This window comes from Pelmatolapia mariae, linkage group LG9 (genome assembly GCF_036321145.2).
Source record: "Pelmatolapia mariae isolate MD_Pm_ZW linkage group LG9, Pm_UMD_F_2, whole genome shotgun sequence".
NCBI lineage: Eukaryota > Metazoa > Chordata > Actinopteri > Cichliformes > Cichlidae > Pelmatolapia > Pelmatolapia mariae.
Genome location: NC_086235.1, coordinates 17,787,668 through 17,814,683, shown reverse-complemented (window position 1 = coordinate 17,814,683; position 27,016 = coordinate 17,787,668). Strand labels below are relative to the sequence as shown.

The window sequence follows — 27,016 nt, the reverse complement described above, 5'->3', positions numbered from 1 at the left end:
GGTTATTTGTGTCATATTGCACGAAACTTACTAAATCTCTTTTTTAAAATTACTTCTTTATATTCTTATCTGTAACACCAATATTTCAACAGATTCCAGCAGATGTCACCATATTTATGCAACTAGTTTTAAATTTAGTACCTCTCTTAAAACTATCCAGAGAGAAGAGTAGAGTTGAAAAATTAGATTTAAGATTGCTTCCTTATCCAACTGTTGATTCTTGATAGATCCAAGCATGAATGTATCTTTGACTACACGGGGGAAAGCATGCTGTAGGTATAAAAATAGATGTGCTATCTTTTGTTGTTATCATCTGTCTATACCTGTTATTATTTTTGACATCTTTGTGAGTTTATGTCAAAACATATTATGGGATAAATCCTAAAACATCCAAAACAGCATCCAAAGCAGGAAGAGTTTCCAAAACGATCCGCTATGAACTGCAGCTGAAATCTAGCGGAAGCATAAAGAGAACATATGGTGCATTATTCCTGACTGTGTAAGTGTAATGAGTCTTAAAGTAAAGTGAACGCCACTGTGATAGAGAAAAGCATAAAGCACCAATCACTCTATCACAGTTCTCCACCTTACAGTCTGACTGAGTAGATGGTGATTGGTAGCATAAAACAGCCCTGCGGACTATTTCTTTCTCTTTGCCTTTAGGTAAGTGTTACTATTTCCACTGTTAAACAATTTCATACAGTTAATGTGGCGCACAACACGTACAGTCATGTGAAACATTAAGTACACTACACGATTCAGTAGCATGTAGAATCACCTTTAGCACCAATAACTTGGTATAAACTGTTTTGTGTATGACTTCATCATTCATGAAAGATTTTGGCCCACTCTTCTTTACAGTGTTTCACCATGGCAACATTGAGGTTTCTTGTCACATGTTTACGCACAGCTCTCTTAAGGTCTCACCACAGCAGGGTGGATTGAGGTTCTACTGGATTGCAGTCTGGACTTTTACTGGGCCATTGCAATACCTTGATCCTTTTCTGTATGAACCATTTTGTTAAAGTTTTGATACTGTGCTTGGGCTCATCGTCCCCAAGTTTTTCGCTGTCAGATAGATGCCCTCACATTTGGCCCTAGAATACTTTGAGTTCATGATTGACAGGTCCTGTGGCTATAAAAGAAGTCCAAATCATCACAGCTCCACCACCATGCTTGATAGCTGGTATGAGGCGTTTGTACTGATATGCTTTGTTTGGTTTTCTCCGACTATAGAATACGGACAGACGAGACCATAATGAACATGTCTACCCATAATTTTCCAGAAGTCTTGTTCAGATGCCACTTTTTAAACAAGAACATGCTAACCTGCCATGCTCGTTTCAGAGAGACTTTCTACAGGGAAGCCTTCCAAACAAGCCCTACTTTTTAAGTCTTTTTCTAATTGTACTGTCACAAACTTTGATATTTAACATGCTGATTGAGGCCTTTAGAGTCCAAGGTGTACCTCTTGGGTCAGACATCAGACACAAGGAAGGAATTTTTAAAAATCTCCATATGAGCTCTGATCAGCTTGATCTTTCAGTCTCCCCTTGGCAACTCTGACAGAATTAAGAAATTTGAACAGCCCACATTTTTTTTCCCAAATTGTCAAAGACTGAGCGTTCAGTTCTCCTGTGTGAGATATGCACACCTGTAGTGATGCCCTTTAATCAAATCCAATTATTGCCCATGAGTCAGGGACACATTCTGAATGCTAGTACATACACTTCCTTACACCTTATGTGTCCTTACATATGTTATATAAATGCTTAATCTGTGATGCTTTAATCAAATTCCGAAAGGTCAAGTGAAGGTCTATAAAATGTTGCACATTTCCAATAAATTCAGCATTAATTCAACAGACAAAAAGAAAAATTATAAATAAACTGGACTTGCCTCCAAGGCCTTAGCTTTGAGAGACAGAAGTAGAGGGAGCGGAAAAAGCTGTTTTGTCATAGCTCTCCACTCGTCTCTGCCTCTCCATTCATAACCGTTTCTCTTATCTTCTTTCTGTCGCTCGTTTTCCAAGCTTATTGCCCCCACAACCTTATTCGCAATCTTTTTTTCCCTACTTTCTTCCACTCTTTTGTTCGCTCTCATGCATAATCTGTGTTCTTTCCTGTCCTCACTTTACTTTCCCTGGAGACAATTTTGTCTGTCTTTCCCAAGCTTCTTCTTTTTTCACTCTATCACTTGCCAGTGCTCAGTCAGAATAACAGCAGCGATCTATCAGAACTTTTTTTTTTTGTAACCAGAGGACAATTTTGGACCTGGCAGAGCATCAGCCTATTGCTAACTCTAACAAGACACTGTAATAATAATAATAATAACACAACAAAATCTGATTATTACATTTGTGCTGCAGCAACGGAAGCTGCCATAGTGGATCAGCAACAGTCCAGGCCAGTGAGTTCATGCAAATTCCCGAGGTTACCATGGGCTGCGAATGACTGACATGAGCTGAGGGGAAGGGTGCATGCAAATAGTGGTTCGAGAGATGGGCGTGCTCAGTGATTAAGTGGAAACACAAGCCTGGGACTCCAATCAGGCCAAATCAATGTGAACTAATTCTGTACCAATTGAGAAACTGTGGTTCAATGCCCAGGACCTAATTTAATTTCTTTCAGAGTCCTTGCTGTGAAGGAATTGATTGAAAGTCCTGGACACATGCCAGAAAAGTGAAAGAACACAGCGATGTGAGGTTTTTTACTCTTCACAGACAGATCTCTTGGTATTCAGGAAATACATTGATTTTGATGCATTTTAATGTATCTACCCATAGCTCAAGACTCTGCAGTGCTTTGAAGAGATGATAAATGGAGCAAAATGGGAATGGTGAGGATAAGTGAGATGGTGGTGGTGGTGTGATGATACTTTTTCTTCACCCTGATTAGCCTCTCTTTGCTAGGTTTTCTTTTATCTCTTTGTAAAAGCCTGCCCCTTTCTCATTTCTAGCCTTTTACTGCATATTAAGAAGTATGTGCACAAAGGTGCCCTCTCCTCCTCACACCACAAGAAAATACAACATTTTCTGAAGTAGACACATGCAAGAAACTCAGGGTGGATTTTTTTTTTTTTTTTTTTTTGCCAAGAGCAAGAGACAGTAGGGGACGTGAAAAAGAGATGGTGACTATGATAGCACAATTTTCCAGAATATAAACTTCTTTGTTGTGAAAATCTCTTTAACAATTTGTGGTGGTTAAAAGTAGCTCCTGGCACTGTGAGATAAAGGGTTAGATATCACAACAAGGGCTCTGCTATGTTCAGTGTTGTACAGCTGCTAAGCACTGGTTGTAAGCAGAAACTGAATAATGTCTTCATTGTTTATTTTACCTTTGTTTTACCGGAAAGTCCCAGTGAGATTGAAATATTGTTTACAAGAGATATCTGGTCAAGGTAGCAGCTGTACAATTACATAACATATTTAAATGCAGGATATGCAACCTGATATACACAAATCTACAACAAAAAGAGCAGTGGGCTATCAAAAAAAAATCCTCCTTCACCACATCCATTATGATGTCCATCATTAATGGGTGTAATTGTACCTAAGTAAAGACCTTATGGCAAATTATTCCTTGTCCAAGGTCTATAATCAGAAAATGGGTGGGTTGAAAGCAGGAGTACATTGAACTAAGGCTCTGTAAAAAATGGAAAAGCTTGTATTTGAATACAATAACATCATGAATCCTAGTCAGAAAATTAATATCAAAGTAATGGGCCTCATTTCTGCAAAGGGAAATTATTACTTAAAATCTACTGTTTACACGTTACAAGTGCTCATTTGTTTTAGGAAATGACTGAACCTTTTTATTCCACCACATGCCAAAAGTGCTCTTGAGATCTTATGACTGTGGAGACCAATTTGTGTACTGTGACTCACTGTCAGGTTCAAAAAACCCATTGAGATGATCTAAGCTTTGATCTGGCTATTAGAAGATGGGTACACTGTGTTTCCTGTTCTTAGTCGACAGGAGTAGCACCCGGTGTTTCCCATCTGCTTGAAGGTTGAATGTAATGTGGGTTTAGAGATGTCCTTGTGCATGCCTTTGTTGTAAAAAGTGGTTATCTAAGTTACTGATACCGTTCTATAAGCTCAAAGCAGTCTGGTCATTGTCCTCTGACCTCTGGTATCAACAAGGTATTTTTTACCTAGAGAACTACAGAGAACTGTTGTAGATCAGCAATTTCAGAAATACTCAAACCAGCCTGTCTGTCAGCATCAACCAGACCACATTCAAAGACACTTAAATGACATTTCTTACCTATTCTGATGCTCAGTTTGAATTCAGTAGGTCATTTTGACCATGTCTCCATGCCTATATGTAATAAATTGCTGCTACTGCAAAGGGGAATTGACTGGCTGATTAGATATTTGTGTTAAAAAGAAATTGAACAGATGTGCCTAATGAACTAACCAGTTAGAGTATGTTTTCACAATAACCATTACCTCCATAATGTAAACTATTAAAACTCCGTATTTTACCACTAAATCGACCACAATTAACATTTTTATGTCTGACTATATTGTACATTATTCAATTTGTCTGGTCAGCAACATCAGAGGTAAACACCAGTCGCAACCCAGAAGGTGGTGCGTTCATGAGTCAAATATTCTGAGAAATGTCACTCCATTGCAGAGATGACTTGAAATGCTTTGCATCTTGAGCTAATGCTTTTGTGGCCAGAGCAGACCACAAAGAGCAAAGTGATAAGTAACTCTGGGACGTCTTTGCCAGGCTGGATTATTGACACGCACGCACATGCACACACATGCACACACATGCACACACATGCACACACATGCACACACATGCACACACATGCACACACATGCACACACATGCTACCAAACAACAGAAGGTGTTTGATTGTCAGAAGCTGTTTATTTAATTGTGCCAAAGTGTTCTGTGCTGTACTGTTTTGTTTTGTTTTTCATGTATTGCCCAAACATAAATTGAGAGAGAACGGTTATTTGAAAAAACACTTAATCCTTTGAATTCATAAAAGTGCTTGCATAACTGCAACATCCTCTTGAGAAGTATAATTCACTGATATTTCCTTGACTTTTTAAGGTTACGCAACTCAGCGTTTCTGCTGTTTTGAATAAACTGATTGGATGAAAGAAAGATACAGATAGACAGTTCTCACACAGACGTACCAAGCTGAAGGAAGTAAACATCACATCACTGAGCCTGTGTAAAAGTGCAAAGCTCTATCTACACTGTAGGGCAGCAAGCATAGCATATCTTTAACCACACTGTTAAACTCTGACATGGAGTGAGCCTGGCAGAGAGAGTGAGAGCGAAAAACCCTCATGTCATCCGCAGCAAGCAAAGTGGGACTGAATGAGCATCTAGACTGCCACTTGGATGAGTTACAGCTGAGAGACAGATGTATCATACAGGTCAGAGGGCCCACAAAGGAACAAACAGATTAGATCAAAAAAAGGGAAACTATTGGACACAAAACACGGTCTGTCAGGGATATAGGTCGGCATTTGAGAAAGCCAGAGTTTTATAATCTTCAGCAAAATTGAAAGACCACATGAAAAATGAGAGAGCATAATAATGTGTGTTTTTGTTTTTTATACCCAAGCAATATAACATCAAGCAAGCACTGAGTAATTTTGCACTGTTATGAGACAAGGTATTAAATGCCGCAGAAAAGCTACAATTCGTTTGGCTCGAGTACTCTGTTACATGTAATCACATTTCTCTGACACAGCTTTGCTCTCGCTGGCAGGCTGAATACAGTGTAATAAAGCATAGCATGCCCTGTAGTACACACTTATTGTCTCTCGAGAATCCCGTGGCTTCCTCACCACACAGACGTAACCTTTACAACCCAAACACAAAAGCATCAATAACCACGAGAACAAAACATCATCAAGAACAAACATCTTGCTTGTTTTCTTCCTCCCCCTACTATAATGAAAGCATCAGGGCAGCTCAGTGATGCAGCAGTTAGCATTGTTGCCTCACAGCAACAAGGTCCTGGGTCCAAATCCAGGCTGGGATTTGTATGTTTGGGTGGAATCTCTCTGGGCACTCTATCTTCCTCCACCGGTACAAAGAAGAAAAAAAAAGGAAAAATGCTAGTTTGGCTGTAGGTATAAATGTGAGACTGTTGTGATGGGGCTGTGATAGGCTCCAGCCTCTCTGTGCCCCTGAACTGGACAAGTGAAAGGGAAATGGATGAATGGATAAATAGATCTTAAAAACACATAAAACCAAGAAGCCAACTTTAAACTTTTATGTAAGGGAGAATTTCCTCATAAGAAAAGCTACAATTTATGTCCTTTTATACTTTACCTCCTGCACACCTACTGCTCCCTCACTACTTCCATAAACTACCGCTTTCACTCTTGTCCAGCATATCTATTATGTTTCTTTAGCACGTGTCCAAAGCAACTAAATCTCAACCCTTTATCCTTGAACTGTCGAACATGAGCTGCCCCTCTGATGTACTCATTACTAATCCTGTCCTTTGTTGCCACTCCCACTCCCAATACTAATCCCAGGTCCTTTTTTTTCAGTCACTTTATTTCAGCAGCACTGTGTGCAACCGATACAACATATCTGGTCTCAGTACCATCATGCAAACTTGGCATTCTATGCAAATAGATGTCAATAATAATAAACTGTAAAATTATGAATTTCCTGCATTTTATGGACTCATTTTGCAATGAAAGACTAGAGACAACAGTGGCACTTTACTGCTGTACAATCTATGTGATAACACATTGTGAGTCCCATATGTAAAATAACAATATGCTCCTATTGTTTTCAGCCATCATTTTAGATCAACTACAATCATGGTGTCATTTGTGCAGCACTGCAGTTAGCTAATTGAATACAATGGACCTTTTTCATTCTGACTTGTTATAGCAGAGGAAGCCAGGTGAGACAAGGTTTGTTTACAATGTTCTCAGAAAGATAATAATAATCAACCCAAACATCAATTTAACATAATAGTTCAATTAACAGTGATTGAATAAATAAGAGTATCACAATATGACCAACATTCTTGCTTTAAAAAAAAAGAAAAAGAAAAAAAAGCCCATCACACCATTGTCAACTAAGCAGATTAATAAAACATTAAAACCTGTTCTCTCACTGTGATAAACTGCAATAATTATGCAACACTGTTTGCATAATTTTGCACTACTCTGCACACGTCCTTGTACAGTAGCTCATTTGGCTTCAGGCACTACGTTCATACTCCCGCTCCACTTTCCTCAGTTATCTCTTAAATTTCCTGCAACTACCTTGCACATTAATATTACTGTGCCCCAGTGCACCGGTGGACTGCCACCATCTGAGCAAACTGTAATTTACTTGTTTGAATAAAACGCTATAGGCTATATTTTTCTGCTCTTCCTTATATTACCTTTTATGCTAGTTAATGTTTAGGTATGCTTAAAAGAAATAGTTCTATATTTTGAAAAATATGTTTATATTCCTTCTTGCTGCTGAGTTTGATGAAAGCATTAAAACTAATCCCAGGTCTCTGTGTTAATTACCAGAGCCAGGTGCAGGTAGCTTAGCTTAGCCATTCAGAGGCATGGGAGGCGCAGCTGAACTGTTATGAGTTATTACTTTTTCTGTCTTGATTATGAGTCTTGACAATGAAGCGATTAAGAAAGCATTTTAAAAAATGAAAAGTACTGTAGTGGCCCGAGGGGAGGGGCAACTCGTGCAAAGACTGGCATTGTTCGTGTGGATGTTAGTGTGTTAAATTACAGTGTTATAACAGTTATTGTAATTATTTTGTTTGGGTCCCTCAATATTATTGTTAATTTATGATATGGGCTCCAGTGTTTTCTTGTCTGTTTGACTAAGTGTGGTGTTGAGTGTAGCTAACAATGGACCACCATGATGGAGACTGCTGAGGCAATACTGTCCATATTAATGTGTGTATTAATACAAATATAAAATCATTCCTGGTATTGGCTGTGGGCGTCACAAAGAGTAAAGTACAACACTCACAGCACTGCAACTGTCTTTTCTAATACCAGAGAACATAATACCAACCAACATACCACAGGACAAGTCTAGATAAACTGTACTAACAATATTTGCTGAATTAAAATTAAAGTAAATTAATTAAATTTAATTCTTATTAATTCTCTAATCTAATTCTTAATTAAAATGAACTCAATTTTTAATTTCAATAAAGCTCTTGAAATAACAGAGCAGCACTTCTGAAAAAAGTAATACAAAGTGACCTCAAGAGGACAGACAACCAACAAGACATAACAGCACCACTCACTTTATGTTATCATAAGATATTGACTAACAGATGGATGGTAAACATGTCTAGGAGTCCTTCAGGATTTTTTTCTTCCCCAGGTACTTGAATCACTGCTTTTGTTGTTTGTTGCCCAAACTCAACTTTCGCTTACTAATACTAATAAATTGGATTGACAAATTTGGGGAAAAACAGTTTAGAATTTATGATCAAGTGAATTAAAAATGCTTAGCTTGTGACAATAAATCTACAAATTAACACAAGTAACAAATGAAATAATTTAACTATATATTTTACAGATTATGGACCCAAATGCATGAAGTGGGAGACAGGAATACACTGAAAAAAAAAAAATCGGCTTTAATACTGTTAGGAGAAAGGAATACAAATAGTGTAAAACATTTGCAGCGCAGGTAATCCAAATAGCAGAAATCTTAGAAAGCATTGGGCAAGATGACACACAGATATGGGGGACAATGTGAAAAGACAAGGGAAAGCTAAGACAATTACATGCATCCCAGATACCAGGAGGAGAGGAAACAGGTGGAAACACCTGGGAGGATTAACTTAAACTAATCAAGACAAGGAGACAAAGGAAGTAAAACCTAACACGAGATAAAAGAACAGTTATCAAAATAAAACAGGAAGGGAGACACAACTGAATGAGTAAAAAAACAAAACAAAACAAAAAACAACCTGACAACTAAACAGGGAGACAAGAGAGACAAAAAGACAAATACAGAGACAAGACTAGAACTAAATAGCTAAATATTAGAGATCCATCCCAATCATAACCTAACATGTAGGACTTAGAGGAAGAAATACAAACAGAGACTGCTAGAAAATATAAATGGCATACAGGAAAAATATAAACAATATAACCTATGTTACAAAAGAAAAAAGGAACAAACCCCAAATGCAAATGATTCTCAAAACCTAAAAGAATGAACTAAAAAAAAAAGAAAAAAAAAGCTTATGGTCTAAAACCTGGGGATCATGACAACAACAGGTGTAATTCTAATGTTTCACTATGGAACCTCATTAGCCTAAACATCCCTCCATCAGTCCAACCAGATAAATAACAGATAATGTCTATTTAAACATGCAGTGAACCCAAACATTAGCATTTGTGTGCAGAGAGTGAATCACAGACCTGCAGACTAACACTCAACCCTCCATCTGGCTTCCACTCGCTAGCGCTCTCTCGCTAGACAATCCCATAAGAAGCATATAAAGTCATTAAATCAGTGTGTACACACTATATTCTACCTCCCATTAACTTGTTAGCTCGTGTATAATTGTTCACAACTCTCTGCGAGTTACACAATTAATGCAGCGTGGGATCACACTTAGGTATACTGAAAAAAAAACGACAAAAAAAAAACATAGCTCATCAGAAAAGATGCTTGGGCTTCTTTAAGGAAAAACATCTTTTTTATCATGCCTATATAACTATTTTTTGCGATATGAAAAGTATACTTATATGTCCAAACAGACCAAATGCAAGAATGCAAAGCAGATTCCAGTGTGTGTGAGAATGAATACAGATGTGCACCGGAACTGACTTCAAGGAATAATTATAAACACAACCATACACAGCATATGAATTTTATATTCTGCATCTATTTTGTATTCCCTATCCAATTCTATAGCTGCACACTACGTGAAGCTAGTTTCATTGTAAGGAACCATGTGTCGTCCTAGATGCTGGTGAGAGGGGCACTTCTTGATCTCTACCTCAGCTAATCTGAAGTGAAAGTAGTCAGGCTATCAGTGGGGACTTTAAGGGGATTACACATGCTGAACAAACTAAGGCTTAGCGAGAATACTACACAACCAGGTGCATAAGCTCATACATATAACATTTACAAAAAGGCAGTGCATGTCTCCATGTCTCAGTCATGTTATTGACTGATGTTATTTTTCCATAGACCCATCAGTCGGTTCTAGAAATCTGTAATTATATTAACTGCTATATAGACCGCATAGTTAGAGATTAAATAGTCCTCAGATGAATAATTCAATAAAAATTCAAGCAATAGCTGTTAGATTAAGCCTTTTAAAGACTTCAGAACTGGACTTCTACAGGCCTTGTGTGTCTTTTTATAATATGCCAACATGAACGTGTTTGACTGCACTTAAATTTTGATGACTCAGTGTCCAACTCTTCTATGCTATCCACTCTCCTCATGCCCAGCTGTGCCAAAGAAGCTGAGAGAGGAGTCGAGATGGGTCGAGTGTAGGTTATAGTTGGCAGCAAGTGTGGCAGTTATATCATCGGACTTATAGTAAGTGCCATCACCTGAGTAGACCGTGGTCCCAGGAGCCAGCAGCATTACACTGACAAGCAGGAATGCTTCCACTGCCTGACAGTTATTTGCTGATCTAAATGTCGACTAAACTGGACACAAACATGTCTAGTTCCCCACTATCCTGCATCGGGCTTACAGGATTCCCATCAAAGAACAACACAAAGATTCAAGTAAATGATTAAATATGCATAGAAATGCTGACTAGATGTGCAAAAGACACAGAATAAAGAGTATAGAATATAACCTTCAGTAACCGATCACTTGAAATGGAACCAGGAAAGCGGGCTGATCCGACTGCAACACACAATATGATCCTGAAAATCATCATTAAGGACACGCAAAAAAACAAAACTGCAGTGCAAGATGAAATTTAAGACGGAAGCATATATTTTATCCGATGATCCCATGTAATGATTGTCGCAGTAAGTCTGTATACTGTCTGCCAGAGCTTGTCTGAAATGCTTATCAAAATAAAAGCCTTAGAAAATGATTTCCCTTTATGAGAAAAACCAAACCCAAAAAGATATAAAAATTAGGCTATAAAATTTAAAAAGTAGGCCATTATTTTACTTAAACAGCAGATTAAAGTGTCTAATAACAACAGATGTAGTGCATTTCTTCTTCTTCTTGACTAATACAGAATAGTCAGTTAATTATTTTTATTGACATTTGCTTAAGGGCAATCAGAGGATGTTGATGCATCACTACTGTGTGGTCTGGCTATATTGGGGCTGTGCTTAAATCAATAGACACACATTGATTGTTAGCTATCCTATTACGTTAGCTGTCCAGTTGGCAGATGTTTTGCAGGTTGCTGTAAAAAGGTTAAATATGGTGAATGGTGTTCTTTTAATGTGTTAATGACATTGGCGTCCTCATTTGCCGTGTAAACATTCAATTAATTTATTCCATTTTTGACTATCAAGAGAATAAAAATATCAGAATTAACGGTTGGCAAGAAACAATAGCTTAATTAGAAATCTAAATGCCTGGTGTGACTTCAACAGGATTTGTTCCAAGAATTTATTGTATGGCTTGCAACCAAACGCAATGTTTTTGTTTGAGCTTTTTTTCCCTTCCTATCAAACTGTGTAAAGATGTTGCCCCAAATTGTGTGCCATTTGGAAACATGAGGTATTCCAAAAGCAAAGCCAACATTTAAAGGATGAACACAGGAAAAAATGTGGAATGTGTGTGTTTAGGCTTGAAGGAAATCTGCCATTTATCACAGTTGGGTGTAAGCACGATAATTGCAGCATTTACCAACAAACCTTCAAAAGCACCGAACCAGTAATGATCTCCCCTTGTTCTTATCTCGTGTTTTACACATTTTCCTCAGCTCACCTGTTCACATCAGCCAAAAATAAATGAGTAATAGCTTAATGGTTCACATGAAGCAGAACCATTTCCTTTTAATTTAAGTGACTGCATAAATTACAACATCACGAAGTGTAATGACTCACAGATCGGTACATTGTGTTTTTTGCAGCCTGCGTATGAAGCAAAAACCCCCAGTGAACAAGGAAGAAAATAGTGTGTTTGGTGACACCCCTTTCCAATACAACACACACACACACACACACACACACACACACACACACTTCTCTTTTCCCCATACCTCCCCTCCTACACACCAAATCATTATGACAGTGACTGCTCATCCCTCCGGCTGCCTCCTCGTCAAAGCTGGCCCAGATTCCATCAGATTATACAAATGACATCATCAAGTATGTGTGTTTTTGTGCATGTGCATAAAATGGATGTACTTTGCCAATACAGTATCTCCCACTCTGTTTTGGGGCAATTGTGTTTACCTGTACATTTCAGAGCTATAAATAAGACCTAATATTTTTTTTCTTTTTTAAAAAGACATTATGATAAAACAAACAAAGTGTCTACAGAACATGATGAACCTTTACCCTTAGCTAGGAGATTTCAGTGGACTTTCATCCCACTTAACAAAAGCTTAAGAGACATGGCTTGCGTGGCAGGAAGTACAGTACATCTGTTGTTCTGCGGGCCACTGAACTTCAACAACAATATATGATTACATGCATCTGCAGTGAAAAGACAGATGCAGAAGAGAAAAAGGCACTTTGACATGGAAAGAATAATCCCAGCAGGAAACAGAGGCATTGTGACTCAGATGACTCCAGACATACTGAAGCTTTCCCTTTCTGATGTGGCTGTTCATGCAGATTAGAAAAAAATACAATCACCACTTGTGATTGAGGTTTGTAGAGTTAAAATAATTATAAAAAAAACATATACACCTGTGACATACAATTCTTTTTTTAAAAGGTACAATTTTTTAAGTATTTTCTACTCATGGTGGCCCCACCATTCACACTACTCCATCAAATGTATGATAACTACTCCAAGTAAATACCGTGAGAAAATGGTTTGTTGGCAAAGTTGCACCAAGAAGATCTTTTCTCACTCGGTTTATTGGAGCCTGAGAAAATGCCCTGGCTTGTCACAGCTATCCAAAGCTATTGGCTAGTGATGACCCTGACTAAGCCATTTTCTGCTGCCTGTGCACTTGTCTCTCTCTCTGCCAGAACAGCCAAAGAGATTTTGGTGTCCTCACAAATGCCAGTATTTCATGCCTTTGACATGCAGGCTCTTACTGCCTGTCTGCCTGGGAGCGTGGAAAGTGTTTAGTGAAGAGAAAAAAAAAAAATCTGTATCCTCTTCTAGACAACTTGCTAATTATGCTACAAAGCCTTGCTTGCCGTTCATAATGCATTGGACACATCTCATTCCAAAAATGGGACAATGCATTCTAATTGATTTGCTTCATGACCTCAAATTAGAGCGTAAATAGGTGTCTGTCTGTATTTTCCACTTGATCTTCTTTTTGATGTGCCAAGTGCAAACACAAGACAAGAAAAGAACTTTTAAGAACTTTTAAGTGTAATTCAGACGAGAGCCATCTTGCCCAGACTAGAATGTTCAATGAAATGCCTGTCTAAACGGAGTCAAGGAAGTAAGTTAGACGGAAATGAATATTCAAGTACGGTGGGGATGAAACAGCTTGGAGATGTGTCCCCAGATCCTCTCGACACTGTTAGGCAGGAAACTAGTTTGATCTATCTCATCTGTGCGATGTCAGGCAGTGCCTACTGTACATAGAAGCTGAACATCACACAAACTCAAGCAGTCATCCTTTTGAAACAAATATGTTTCTACCAGCCAAGACACACTGGAGGCTAAAATGAACAAATATGCTTTCGTATAGAAGGTTCTGAAACCAAGCTGTTGTTTCAGATTGTGTCCAGAAACTACTAGAAATTGTGATTTTAGGATTGGTATTCTCTATTCTGATGCTTTCTTCTTTTGTGCAATGCCATGCGAGAACCATGAGTGTTTGCCTGCATTTATCTAACTACATTTCCTTAAATGTGTAAGCTTAAAAAAAAGAAAGAAAAAAAAGCAGATAAATATATCAGGTAATGCTCAGCTCGGTTCCTTTCGCAGGCTGCAATTTTGAGTTCGCTGAGCTTGTCACAGAAAGTTGCCCCTCAGATCTTTGCAGAATTGCAATGTTCATTAATCTATAAACGTGCATTCACTTTTCAATCGGTGCGTGTGTCTGTGTGAACAGATGGCGTGTAGTGATACAGATAAAAGAGTATTGTGATGTGCCTGGAGCATGAGACTCTGTCCGTGGTGCTGAAGTCATTCCTCCAAGCTGCACTAGCTTGCTCTCAGTCAGGGACATTCATTCATCTCTCCCTCTTCCTTTTCCACTATGTCTCTGTCTCACTCACACACAAAAATACACATGCAGACACACACACACACACACACACAGACACCATCACTTAGTTTCAGCCAAAAACATATTTTGATCTCCCTGCAAATCTGCTGTCCTGAACTCAATCCAAAACCACTTTTATTATGTACATCTAGATTATCTATACTAAAAGTGGCATGTCCCTGAAAAGGCTCAACGAGAATGCAGGCGTAGCTGGTGACCTGGAAAAAAAAAAAAAAAAAAGCACCAATAACAGGACGAGAAACCAGCTAATTCCACATCAGCCCCATCGCCCAGGCCACAGGGCCAGACTGATGCCTGACCTCCAGCTGTCAGTCCATTTTGTGGTCAATTAGCAAAGAACTCTCCCCGTCACCCATGTGCACAGATCTCAGCATGTGTGACCTTTTTTTCTCCCCCGCTAATTAAATTACAAATAAATCTAGCCTCTAAATGTCTCAGTCACTAAAGAGTTGACAGGATGTGGGTGTGGATCTTCAATTAATATTCTTTTTTTTTCTCTCTGCATTTAGTGTACATCCCATGCAATGAATTTTAACAGTCACTATTTAGGTGGATTTTAATGGTGCCCCAGTAAAGAAAACATAACAAAAGAGAAAAAAAAACACAAGAAAGAAATGGATGTGACCAATTTGTCTTCTTCCTGTGGGTGTGAAATGACTAACAGTGAGCAAATGCATGATGCATGTGCCCCAAAATTGTCACAACTCGCTTACTGTGGTCTGTTATGTAGTTTGAGCCATTTTCAAGCCCGTTAAACACGTTGCAAAAAGAAATGGAAGAAAATGGCCTCTCGTGTATGTAGAAAAATAACCCCTAACACCCCTGAAAATGCTAGTTGCGTGAAAGGGGGCAATCTAGATGACTGGTTATAAATAGGGGTTTGTCCTTCAGTGCCTATACATGCAGCTTATTAGATTGAGAAGAAGGTTTTCCCTTCTCATCTTCTCCCTCTCACTCTCTTCCACCTCCTTCCGTGCCTGCCACCTTGGCATTGGTCGTGTTTTGGCTTTGTACCACAGATTCAGCCCCTCCCTCCCTGCCTCCACTCGTTCTCTTTCCTTCTCTTGCAGTCAACGTGCAACATGGTGATTTACGGCAGAACCTAAAAACACCACACGCGGAGTTGCGTTTATTTTACACCCCTTCTGGCATGTTTTACAGATTCGTGTAGTAGCATCATGTGAAATCCTGAAAACAAGCCTGATAATGGTCAGCGTGTTTGTTGGCCTCTAATCTGTATAGACTTGAATTTACAAATGACTGTCCCAATAAAGCACAAAATAATCCAGGAATTAATGCAAAAAGGATTACTTCTATTTAAGATATTGTTAAGGAAGCCTTGAATCTGGATAAAAAGCATAAAGGTAAGATAATATATTCTGCAAATAGAATAAAATAAAGATAGTTTGACACATCAAAACAACTTTTAACACAGGATGCTAAAAATAACCATCCTTTTTTGCCAAACAAACACTGACAATACTGTTCTTAGCACAACTAATTTATAATCAACTAAACTGAAAACAATATTGAAAAAGCATTGCTGTCAAAGCTGACCCTGCTCATGAATCACACTGGAATGAAATCAAAACTGCCTGTAAGTCCAAATCCCTGCTAGCATCAATATCATCAAGTTCAATGAAATATTTAGTTATTTTTTTCACTTGTTTGTGAGCAAAAACAACTCCAAAGCAGTAGCGTTCACGTATTCACACTGTGACACACACATACAGTCACCATCTGTCATACTGTAACCTCCCCAAGCTTGCTCTCCCTCGCCGTCCTGCTGGGACACATGCTCACTAATCATTCCATAACTTTGTTACCACCTCATTATGGCAGTTAGTAAGCACCATTGCTAGATTTAACACTTTGTAATGAACTAGCAGTGTGGACTCATCCACTTGACAATTGTATTGATTCACTGTTCCGTGACAAACAGGACCAGTGAGACTGCGTGGTAGCAATGTTGACCTCCACCTGTCTCAAACTACTCCCATCATTATATCCATCTGCCTTGTCTTCTTCTACATCTGATAATCCTGCAGTAATGGTTACCGCTCAACATTATGTTCAGACTTCAATAAGGCATTGTTGCACACAATGAAAGGCTGTCATGTACAACAGCTTTCAGAGTTGAACTGGCTCCATTCAAAACATGCTGACTGATGTGTTTACACAAACACATCGATAGTTTCACGCCACCTGGGAAAAAAAGAAATATCAGAGCAAAGTGACTTGCCAGGGAACAAAAACAAAAGCAAACGCCAAGATTTGAAGACCAAAATGAGGAGAGAATTTGTGCCAAATTGGCTCCATAGCAGAAATCCCTGAGAGGATACAGCATGAGAAACTGCCCAGTGCATCTATGATTATATAAGTTAAATGTGCATTGTCTTTATACCGTTTTTGGGGGGACTTACTAGAAGATCTTTAAAAGGAGCCTAGAATGATTTTAGGCAAAGAAAGATTCTCCTATTGCCAAAGGGTTTCTTTTGAAAGCAGACAGACAAACCTCAGTGTTTGCAGCTGCTGTGAATTTTTATTTCAACCAACTGGGAAACCTCTCATGGGAAGTGTTATTTAAAAAAAAAAAAAATGTGACAGAGAGCTCAGTACAGACTGAGCTACTCTTACTGGCTAGAGTGAAATGGGAAGCTACTATGGGTGGAAACCAAATTAGATTAGTCAGGGACAAAGTTAAGTAGGAGGAGGGGGTTGACTTAAATTCAAACTAGCCCGACGACCTCCTGGTTAAGAGAGAACCAGGTGGTCGTTGAAGCAGATAATCCTTGGAAAAGCCGGACTGGACTGAACAATCCTGTCCCCGATGCTACCCATCTACTCACACACAAATGTTCAACCCCGGTGATGCACATGCAGTGCCATTTATTTGTTTAATGAGTTTTCCCTAAATGAACTCCTTTATTATGTTTGTGCAAAACACAACTCCCACAAAGAGACCAGAATCATTTACAGAGGTCTTGGTCATACTGGAAGCACTCCCAATAATGTATAACAGGAGCAAACATGATGCATTAGCACTGCACAAGTAATAGATTTCACATCTGCATCTACCTCCAAAGAAAAGTATTTTAATTTAAGGACGGTCGTGACGTGATACACTCCTTTTAACAACTCATGAAATCATGCTCTCTTGTTTGACTCTTCTGCACAGCACATTAGCCATCTCCTCCTTGTTCTCCCGCTCGCATTGCCTCCTCATTCATTGGCCCTTGTGCCTGATTTAGCCAGTGCCTTGGGCCTGCAGCAACTGGCAGTGGTATAGAGGGCCATGTAAATGTCACCGTCTCAGAGGCTGTGCTCTGCGGAGCGTGAAATGAAATCTGGCAGAGTTTTAGGGCCCTGCCTTTTCTCACATGGATATTCCACAGTACGTAGGTCCTATATGAAACTCCAGCACATGTTATGATTACATCTAGACCCCCACCCTCTGCCTCCTCTCTTTATCAATTATTTAAGTGTCAAATGTGCTGCAGTGTTGCAGTCAGTTTCAAGTGGGAATTAGTTCCCAACCTGATTATTGTTATTAGTTCGAGAACAGATTATTACTGCTGTCATGTGAAAGTTAGCTTCGCTAATCCAAACTAATCCTATGAATCATGCAACCATATCAAGATTACCCCATGTTGTATTCATGTACTGTATACAAAATAGGACAAATACACTTCATGTCTACCCAGTGATGGACACTTGTAAGCCTCATTTCTAACTACTCAAATATCAATCGTGTAATTTTGAATTTACATCGGCTTACGCTCTGTTCCAATAAGAGAAGCTAGAAGAGCTGAAAATACTGTAAGCTGCCACTGAAAGTCAGTGGGTATTTCAACTTTTCACAGCAGGAAAAGCTCCCTGTAGGGTTTACTGGGAAGATTGGTACTATACTTGAGGGCCACTCTCTCAATTAAAATCCAAAACACAAAGGGGCTTTCAGGCTGCGCTGACGCGTTGATGGAGGCCAGTAGGCCGAAATGTTAGCATGTTTGTTGACAGGGCTGGATTAATTAGTGAAATTGAGTTAAGTCTACTTTGTCCTGAAGCCCCGCATGCGCTACCTTTTTTACCCTAAGTTATTTAACAGTTGATTATATGACTTTGGTTTAGCACCACAAACTACTATACTGGGTGCATCCTTTTAATGCTTTAACTAGCTTTCAGCCTGCACTGATGCCATTCTGGATCTAAAACAACTGTGTCAAACCTCCCTGGGCAGTCAGTCCTGCCTTTGACAGTCTCATGCAGGCTTTTGTTATCAAGGATTGGATGAAAATAAGCATGTGTACTGCGCAGGATTTAAAAAAAAGGGGGGAAAAATGCATCAGAATTCCTGTACGACATTCAGGACACGAGAGCTATCCTTCTAGCTAGCGCTGTCAGCCTTTAGATGAGCTCAATAAAAACCCCATTCAAAAGTGATGAGATCAATTAAAGGCTGTCATCACAAAATATCTACCCTTTCAAATACCCATTGTTAAAATTACCCTCTATTGCTTATCGTTTCCATTCATCTCCCCGCCATGCACTTAAAGTCAGGCACTTGCGGACATTTACAAATAGGCTCCTCTATTCCATTTAGAGCTGTACCTTTTGCAGCTTATCTTGTGTAATGGGCTCTTAAATAAATCTCCTTGCTTTAAATACACAAGAGCCTTGCTCATGGAGGCTTTCCTCGACGTAAGATCACATGACAGTCTGGACCTCCCATGGAGACTGACAGGCACGTGACATGCTAATGCCCACTGCTGAGCGTTCTGCAAAAGGAGGAGATTCTTTAAAAAGACTGAATATATAGCAAGTTAAGTGAATTCCAAAATTCACTAAAACACCATTATTAGGGAGACTGCAAAGTGCTCTGTCATTAACCAGAAACTAATAAGAGACATACACATGGGCCTTATTAAACAGTCTGCCAAGGCTGAGGAACCACACTTGCCCATGAGCTTTAAACTGGATAAATAAAACTGTGATCACACTTTCTCCCTGCGTGACACTGCCCAGCAACTCACGGAGAAGTCGATGCTGGGGATATCTTCGTCATGTCCCTGATTCATCATCTTCCTCCTTCTCCTGTCACAGCTAGTGAGAGGCGGCCAGGCCGGCTGCTAGAGGGCACTGCAGAAAGCTGGGGCACGAAGGGATGCTGGCTGGTCAAGAAAAGCCCCCCCACCCCCCTCCCTATTGTTCCTTTAAGCCACTCCTCAGAAAACTAGTATGCAGAGTAATACAATTGTATGATATCTGGGGAAAAGAGGGAAATCCTTGATGGAAACCAATAAAAACTGAAACGATAAAGATAGTTTGACATATGAAAGTAAAAGAAAGTGGAATTTTCTTTAAAGCTTTAATCTTGAAGGCTTAAACTTCATCAAATGCTGTTATCGATACTGTTGATGCTATTTATGGTGTCATTAATGGTTGACATCCTTTAAATAAAAGTATACTGACAAAAGCAACATGTCCCGAGTTAGATAAGCCCCAGTGTTAACAGCCGACTCCATAACCATATCAGACCTGCATTAGTTGAAGGCAAGCTGAATATTGTCTACTGCTGTCGCTTCACATCAAAAACAACCAACTAGTAAAACATGGAGTGGCTTTTATTGTGAAGCAGTTACAGCAAATGCAGTACTTTTGTCCCAGAAGTTAATTCTACCCGTAACAGCTTCTGACAGCAGATCAGTTTTCAATATTACTGAAAGTAAATGAAAAAAAAAAAAAAAAGATTAGATGTTCTGTCGGCTACATATCCAAACAGGAGAGTTTCTGTCCTTGCTATAAAGAGAAAATCCAAAAATGTCATTAGTAATGACATTAGCCTGTGTTAAAAACAAAATTTTCCTTATAGCGCAATATGAATAATAATAATAATAAGAAGAAGAAAAATAATAATAATAACAACAACAACAACAGTTTAAGCTGTGTGCAATATGTTTGCCCCCACATCAAAACTTCTTCAGGAACTGATGGTCCAATAACATGCCTAAGCAGGCTCCGGCTTTTCTTCTTAAATGCCTCTTAAATTCCCGCTCCCTTCCCAAAGGTGCAACACGGACACACTTGTGCATCAGGCTTGGATTGGAAAATCCTCCATCAGTATGAGGCAACGGTGAAAATGTCACATTAATTTATTACCGCAGAGATGTGACACCTGTGCTATTTGACGGTCAAATAGTTTGACATGACACTGATTGTGATCCTACTAATCATCCTACGCAGGTGGTTAGGGTTTCATGAGGATGATTGCCATGAAAACATGGGTGCTGCAGCAACAGGACCCACATTAAAAACAGCTGCTAGGCTTCTGTCAGACGGTCATCAGATTTTATTTATTCAATAACAGGCTATATATATGTTATAAAATATTTTTGGATTGTTTGGATACAAAAAAAATGACCCCCGTTTTAGCAAAAATGACAAAATGTAGCAAAAATGGACATGTGCACACACTATTATGGGCTTAAAATAAAGCACTGCTCAGGATTACCTTTCACTGTTCTATCGATACCATAATCTTTAATGCCTCCTGCCAAAACAGCAAGATCTTGTCAAAATCTTCTCAAGGAGGCGTCAATCCTCTCCTCTCATTACTGTCAGTCTGGGAGACAAGCTATTTAGACTTTCCTAAAGCTTCAGTATGCATGCAAATGAAAGCCCCTGGCTTTACTGTGCACACATGCTTACAGACTTTGGTGCAAAAAAAAAAAAAAAAAAAAAAAATAGCATCAATGCTGCCGCTGGCTTTTCAGATTTTAGTCAGTCAGTGTTGTTTGGAATTATAGGGTGAAATCCTGTTTAAATAACAATGGCATAATGCCACTTCTCATGCATGTGAGACACATGTCTACTAACCTACTAACCCACCTCGCAACTGGGGCATTTAGGGACTTCACTTAGCTGTAAGGGGCTTTTCACACACATAGAAAAAACACCATGGAGCTGTAAGTGAGAAAAGCAAATTTGTAAACCTTTTCAGGAACAACACGATTGGTATTTGGCTTTTTTAAATAATCCAGCTAATGTTAAAGTGGAGGAATTTCAAATCAGGCCATGTGGATGTATCAAGTCATCCTGGACCACTTTTTTAAATGTTCTACTTCGGTGGTTAAATGTAACAATTACTCAAATTCCCGATTCATGTTTACCTGTGGAGAAATCTAATCTACCAATTTAAAATGTTTTGAGTCATTATATTCAATATGAATTTAGGATCAATGGGCATTCTTTAGGCACTGTAAAAAAAAATACATAATTACATTTGCGAGTTGGAATACATAATACAAGAAGGATTCCCTCAATAGACTCCTTTTTGGCATAGATTTACACATTATATTTACAGAAAGCATAACAGCTGTGTAGCAGTTGTTGTTTTGTGTTTTTTTTCCCTGAGACTACACGGTTGTTAAACCTTCTTACATTTGGTTTACACACACCCAGAGCTAAGGAGAATCAAATTTAATGTCCTTCTCCAGTACAGGCAGTCATATAGTGGATTCAGCTTCTCAAATCTAGTACCACTGAGGTCATAACATAATGTTTCCATTGCTTTATGGCATGCATTAAGAATGAAATTGAAAACTGAAACCAAAGAATTTGATTATCTATTTTTAATGAAATCAAAGTAGTTAGCCACCTACATTTTCTGTTTATCTTCTGATAAAGGATTAAATTGTGTACGGATAGATAAATAATACTTTAATCAGGCAGTTTGAATCACGCATACCTCCCTCAAGTGCATATCAAATGCATCCTCTGTCTAATGTGCATATGCATCCAGAGTATGTAGCCTCTATGATGGGAAAACATTCATACTAATTAGATTGCAAGCAACCCAATACTCATGAGCACGAGTCTATATGTGATCCATTGTGAGCTACTGCTTCCACTATTAAACCACAAATCTGTTTCTCACAGACACATTATTGTTGGCATCCATTCAGTAGGTGACCACACACTCCACAACACTTGATTAAAACCATCCAGACAGTTATCTATGGGGTACATTTTCACAGAGGAGACATTTGCATGTCTGTATTTCTTAATCCAGGCCCTCAGCTCGCCATCACCGGAGAGTATCAGGATCTACCACTATCAAAAGACAGTTTAAATGAGGCAAGTAGCAAGCGGAGTGTTTCTGCTCAGAATGGCAACAATAATGGGATGTGTGTGCTGTAACCTCACACACAAGTTCGGTAACACTTCAGAATTGCTTAGCATTCAGCAGCTGATTCCACCACTGAAAGGGATATGCATCTTTACTTAGAGAGAAAGAGAGGGAGAGTGTGTATAGGTAGTCCTCCCCAGTGTCTGGCTGAAGGCCTCCCTGGTGGATTATGTTACCCAACAATGGCAGTGGCCTTTCACAGTTGGAGCATGCTGCAATAGCTGGAAGGCAAACGACCATGACTCTCTCCCCATTTCTCTCACTCTCCCACCAGAATTGACATTGTTCCCTGGCAAAAGCAGGTCTAATGTATGTCTTTATACTAACAAATGTGTGCTCTAGTTTGTGGTGTGAGGAAAACAGAAAAGCAGGCAATCACCCCACAGTGTGTGTGTATATATATATATATATATATATATATATATATATATATATATATATATATATATATATATATATATATATATATATATATATATATATATATATATATATATATATATATATATATATATATATATATATATACACACACACACACACACATACATACATAAGAACTTCTGTGTTTTGCAACTCCCAATTAATAAAAAAAGATGCAAAGTCACAGCATTTAAACATAAAAGCCTTGGACTGCAGATTGGATGTAAAAAGATACACTGTACGCTACTTTGTGTTTTTAAATGTGTATAGAGACGCATGCTGTCAACAGTGAGAAAGAAAGGCAGCCCGGGGCTTAGACTGTAGTGTGACCTGCAGGCATTAGCAGGCATGAAGGGAAGCTGTAATGGCAAACAATGCTCCTCATCAGTGACTCAAAAGCTGCTGCACACACAGAAATCCCACAGCGGAGCACTGTATATCCACCAAAGTGACATTATCAGTGTCAGTATACTTTGCCTCATGCTTTAGCTGCAGTCTGATATCAGGGTCCCCACAAATTAATTATATTTGTCAGCTGAGTGACTGTCTCAGATAAACGAACGAATTATGGCATTCAAGAATATAGAAAAAATGTACAATATCAGAGATGCTATTACAAGCAAATCCTAGGAAGCAGAAAGCGTTTTGTGGCTTAACCCCTGCCAAAAGACAGACAATCTCAGAAGTGTAGTATTAGTACAGGTTGCCGTGCACCAAGTATACGTTCATTCAGCATCAGGCACAGTGTCCCCCGTTTCACCGGTGATGGCACACCAATTCTTCACGAGGCCCTGTGCACGGTCTCTAGTAGAAACCAGCTTTATTAAATTCATAGTTTTGATCCTAAAAAATAACTTTCTTTAGCTTCTCTGAGCTAACACACAGCTTTTTCTCCTGCTTTAAAAAAGATTCACAGGAGAAAAGCTGAAGAAATTAAATTGGCCTGCTGACAGCTCCCATACGACCAATCTAAGCAGCACCAGAAAGTGCGCAGGCTGAGATTAGACGGGTAGAGCAGGAGTGCTTGAAGAGTCCCCTCAAGCCAAACTAGTAAGTCTTCTTATTGCCAGAGTGAAACCTCAGAAACAGAAGATGTCCTGTTCTCATAAGTGAACCACAGACGAGCAACAAGACGTAGTGAGATCCGACAGGGCTCGGCGCTGCTGAACAGTGCAGTGTAATTAAAATTCAAGAAAGAAAAAAAGAACACAGCCTGGATTTATAGCACATCAGAGAATCCAGCAATAGCTGACTCATCATTGCTGTCATCCACAACCATCATTATGATATGACTGTGACTTCTGGTCTTCACTAATAAAACCTGAGGGGCGACAAGTCATGAGTAACAGCTATGTCATCACTGTGCTTTGCGAAATCTTCTTTGCCGTCATCGTGCCTTAATTTTATTGTAAACCCTTGAGGTGTCAGAAAGCAATATTTGTCCCACTGCTAGTCCAAGCCTCCCTTCTGCCCCCCAGGCTTCTCAAATCTGATGACCCCTTTAATAATTGCACTTTAATTTCAGGCTTCCGTGGCTTAAGAGGCAATCTCATGCAGAAGAGAAAGCAAGCTTGTTTGGCCTGCCTGCGATGATGATACATTTACATCTGGACAGCATTATTTGCATGATTGAGTGAGACTTGGTGAGGAAGGAAGAAGTGTGAAAAGTACAGATATTCAGCATCCATTATCTCACCTCGAAAGCATTCTTAATATTCCACTGGCAGCACCCAGAAAGCAGTGACCGAGGAAGTGTTTAAACGTATTTTTTTGTAGCAGAGCAGATATCATCGCGATTTTAACTAAACAGGATCAACAAAAATACAGTCGGACCCAGGACAAGCCACTCGATTACTGATGTGGACAAAGTGATGGCCACAAATCATCCCCAATTCAGTCAGTTCTCACATTTTCTGTGACTTTGCTGAATATGTGGAAATGACACAAGGGGATGCTACTAGAGCTGATAACAGCATCAAGACAAAAGGGAAGCTAATGAAGGATAGGGTTTAGAGTTCAGCCCCGAGTCCATCATTAACTGACAGGCAAAGACGAAATGCTGCTAATGATCACTAGACACTCCTCCTCCTCCATGGTGGTATGAAGCCACTGCAGTCAGTAATATGAGATGCAGAGGGTCTCTAAAGGAGGACTGGGTTGGAAAGGTGAGCAGATGTAGGGCCCTTGTGTTTAACAAGGAAAGCGTGCATGATTATAGTTTAAGGAAGTGACACATGTGCCGAGGGAAGATCAACAGATTGAGGGATTGTTCCCTGCTTCTTTGAGATAAGAGAATGCGCTTGGGGGGGAAAAAAAAAAGTCTGCCGTGCAATGCCTTTCAATTTCTGTAGGAATATAAAGAGGAAGATAACACGGGGAGAGGGGGGGGGGAATCATTAAATATGCTTCTTCTTCTGTAGCACATGACCTCAAAATGTGCAGATCTGCATGAGCTGCAGCTTTCAGTCAATAGTCCCATTTCTGTGTGTGTTAAGTGCTTAATTCATTTTGGGAGTCTATTAATGGCTTCTTCATAGTTCGTTAACCTCTTAGCCTTGATCCCTTCCTGTCATTCTTGAATTCTGTTACCTTGTAGTATATATCAGTGCCCCTCCACACACGCAATAATTACTGAGTGTATCATTCCCATCTATAATGAGCCATTAATGCAGCCTTATTTTCGCAGACAAACTCCTTGTGCATTTTTACATCAGACAAGTGATCCATTCACATCACATCTGGAGTTAGTCCAGAGAGTAATTTACAGATGTAGCGTTGTTCATTTGTACTGGCTGAATTACACAGGCTACTACTCGAGGCAGTGTTTTAATGACTGGAATCACACATTCAGGCTGGAAGAAGTGCAGAATACATTCAACACCAAAGCCAATTTCCAAGGAGACTGGGTGACCAAAGAATAGTCTGAATAAACCCACAGAGCAGCTTTACGTGGATATAGAAATAAGGAATTTAACCCCCAATATCCAGTAGAGCTCGCACCATCTGCAAGGCTTTAGCGTTGGATATTAAGAAGTGACCAGAATGCTACCCCCAAACCTCTGGACGTGGAGAGTCATGGCACATGTTCTCATGGTCACTGCTGCATCCTCGTCTAACAAGTGGCAGTATCATGTTCTGATCCCCCCCCCCCCCAAGCATTCATTAGAAGAATCACTGTTTACTGTGTTTTTGTAAAAGAGAAATTCTGCAGTTTGTCGTCATATTAAAATCCCAAATACGCAATTGCAGACGCGGTTGTTCCGTCAAGGCGCACGGAAATGGTGATTGGATATTTTTGCCTCATTATCACTTGCGGCAAGTGGTAGGGACAGCTGTCAACGTGCTACAGGGGAACGTCCAGCCCAATAACTTTGCCCAAATATGAGGCGTTTTGTGTTTTTGTTTTTTCCCCCCCTTTTTAGTTGCCCCATGTTTTAAAGAAACTTGTAAAAAAAAATCTAAACAGTAAATCGTGAAAAAAATAATCTGACAACATGAGAAAAAACAGTATTGTATCCCAGGTTTGCATGTTTTAATAAAAGTAGATGTCGAAACACTACTTGATCAAAGAGAGGATTGTTTTTAAGTCACGACAGGTGCAAACAAATACTCACTGCAGAATGAATGAAACGGGGGGAAAAAACAATTTGCGCAGTTGCCCTACCTTGTCAACACAGTAGACTGACCGTCCCACAGATGCCTCCAGAGTAGTCCTGGGAATTCGGCTGAAATTGCTTCTTTGCTTTGAGATTATTACAAGTCGGGATTGATCATATACGACGTCACTTGGATGATAAGGTCCCACTGACTGTAGTATCTTCCTGTATCGCTCCGTCTGTGAGCTGCAGAGGCATCACTGAACGTATGAAACAGCGCTTCACACGAACGGAGAAAGGGAAAGTCCGACATGGAGCCTGCTGCCTGGATTCCTCCGCGGTAGAGTCGTCCGGTTTTGGCTCACGAAACATATTCGAGACCAGCTGTAAAATTCTTACGATGTCATTTGAATTAACACTTAAGCTTAGGTTGTTATAAGCATAAGGCGGGAAGATATAA

General features: G+C 39.4%; 1 protein-coding gene across 5 annotated transcripts in view; it reads right to left on the bottom strand.

Moving 5' to 3' along the window:
- Positions 1-26,806, bottom strand: part of dlgap1b (discs, large (Drosophila) homolog-associated protein 1b) — a 95,682-nt gene extending 68,876 nt beyond the window's left edge. For all 5 annotated transcript variants that reach the window (XM_063483518.1, XM_063483521.1, XM_063483520.1 and 2 more), the window contains exon 1: positions 26,625-26,806. The gene's annotated coding sequence lies outside the window, so the exon portion shown is untranslated. The remainder of the gene's footprint in view (positions 1-26,624) is intronic.
- Positions 26,807-27,016: the final 210 nt, after the last annotated feature.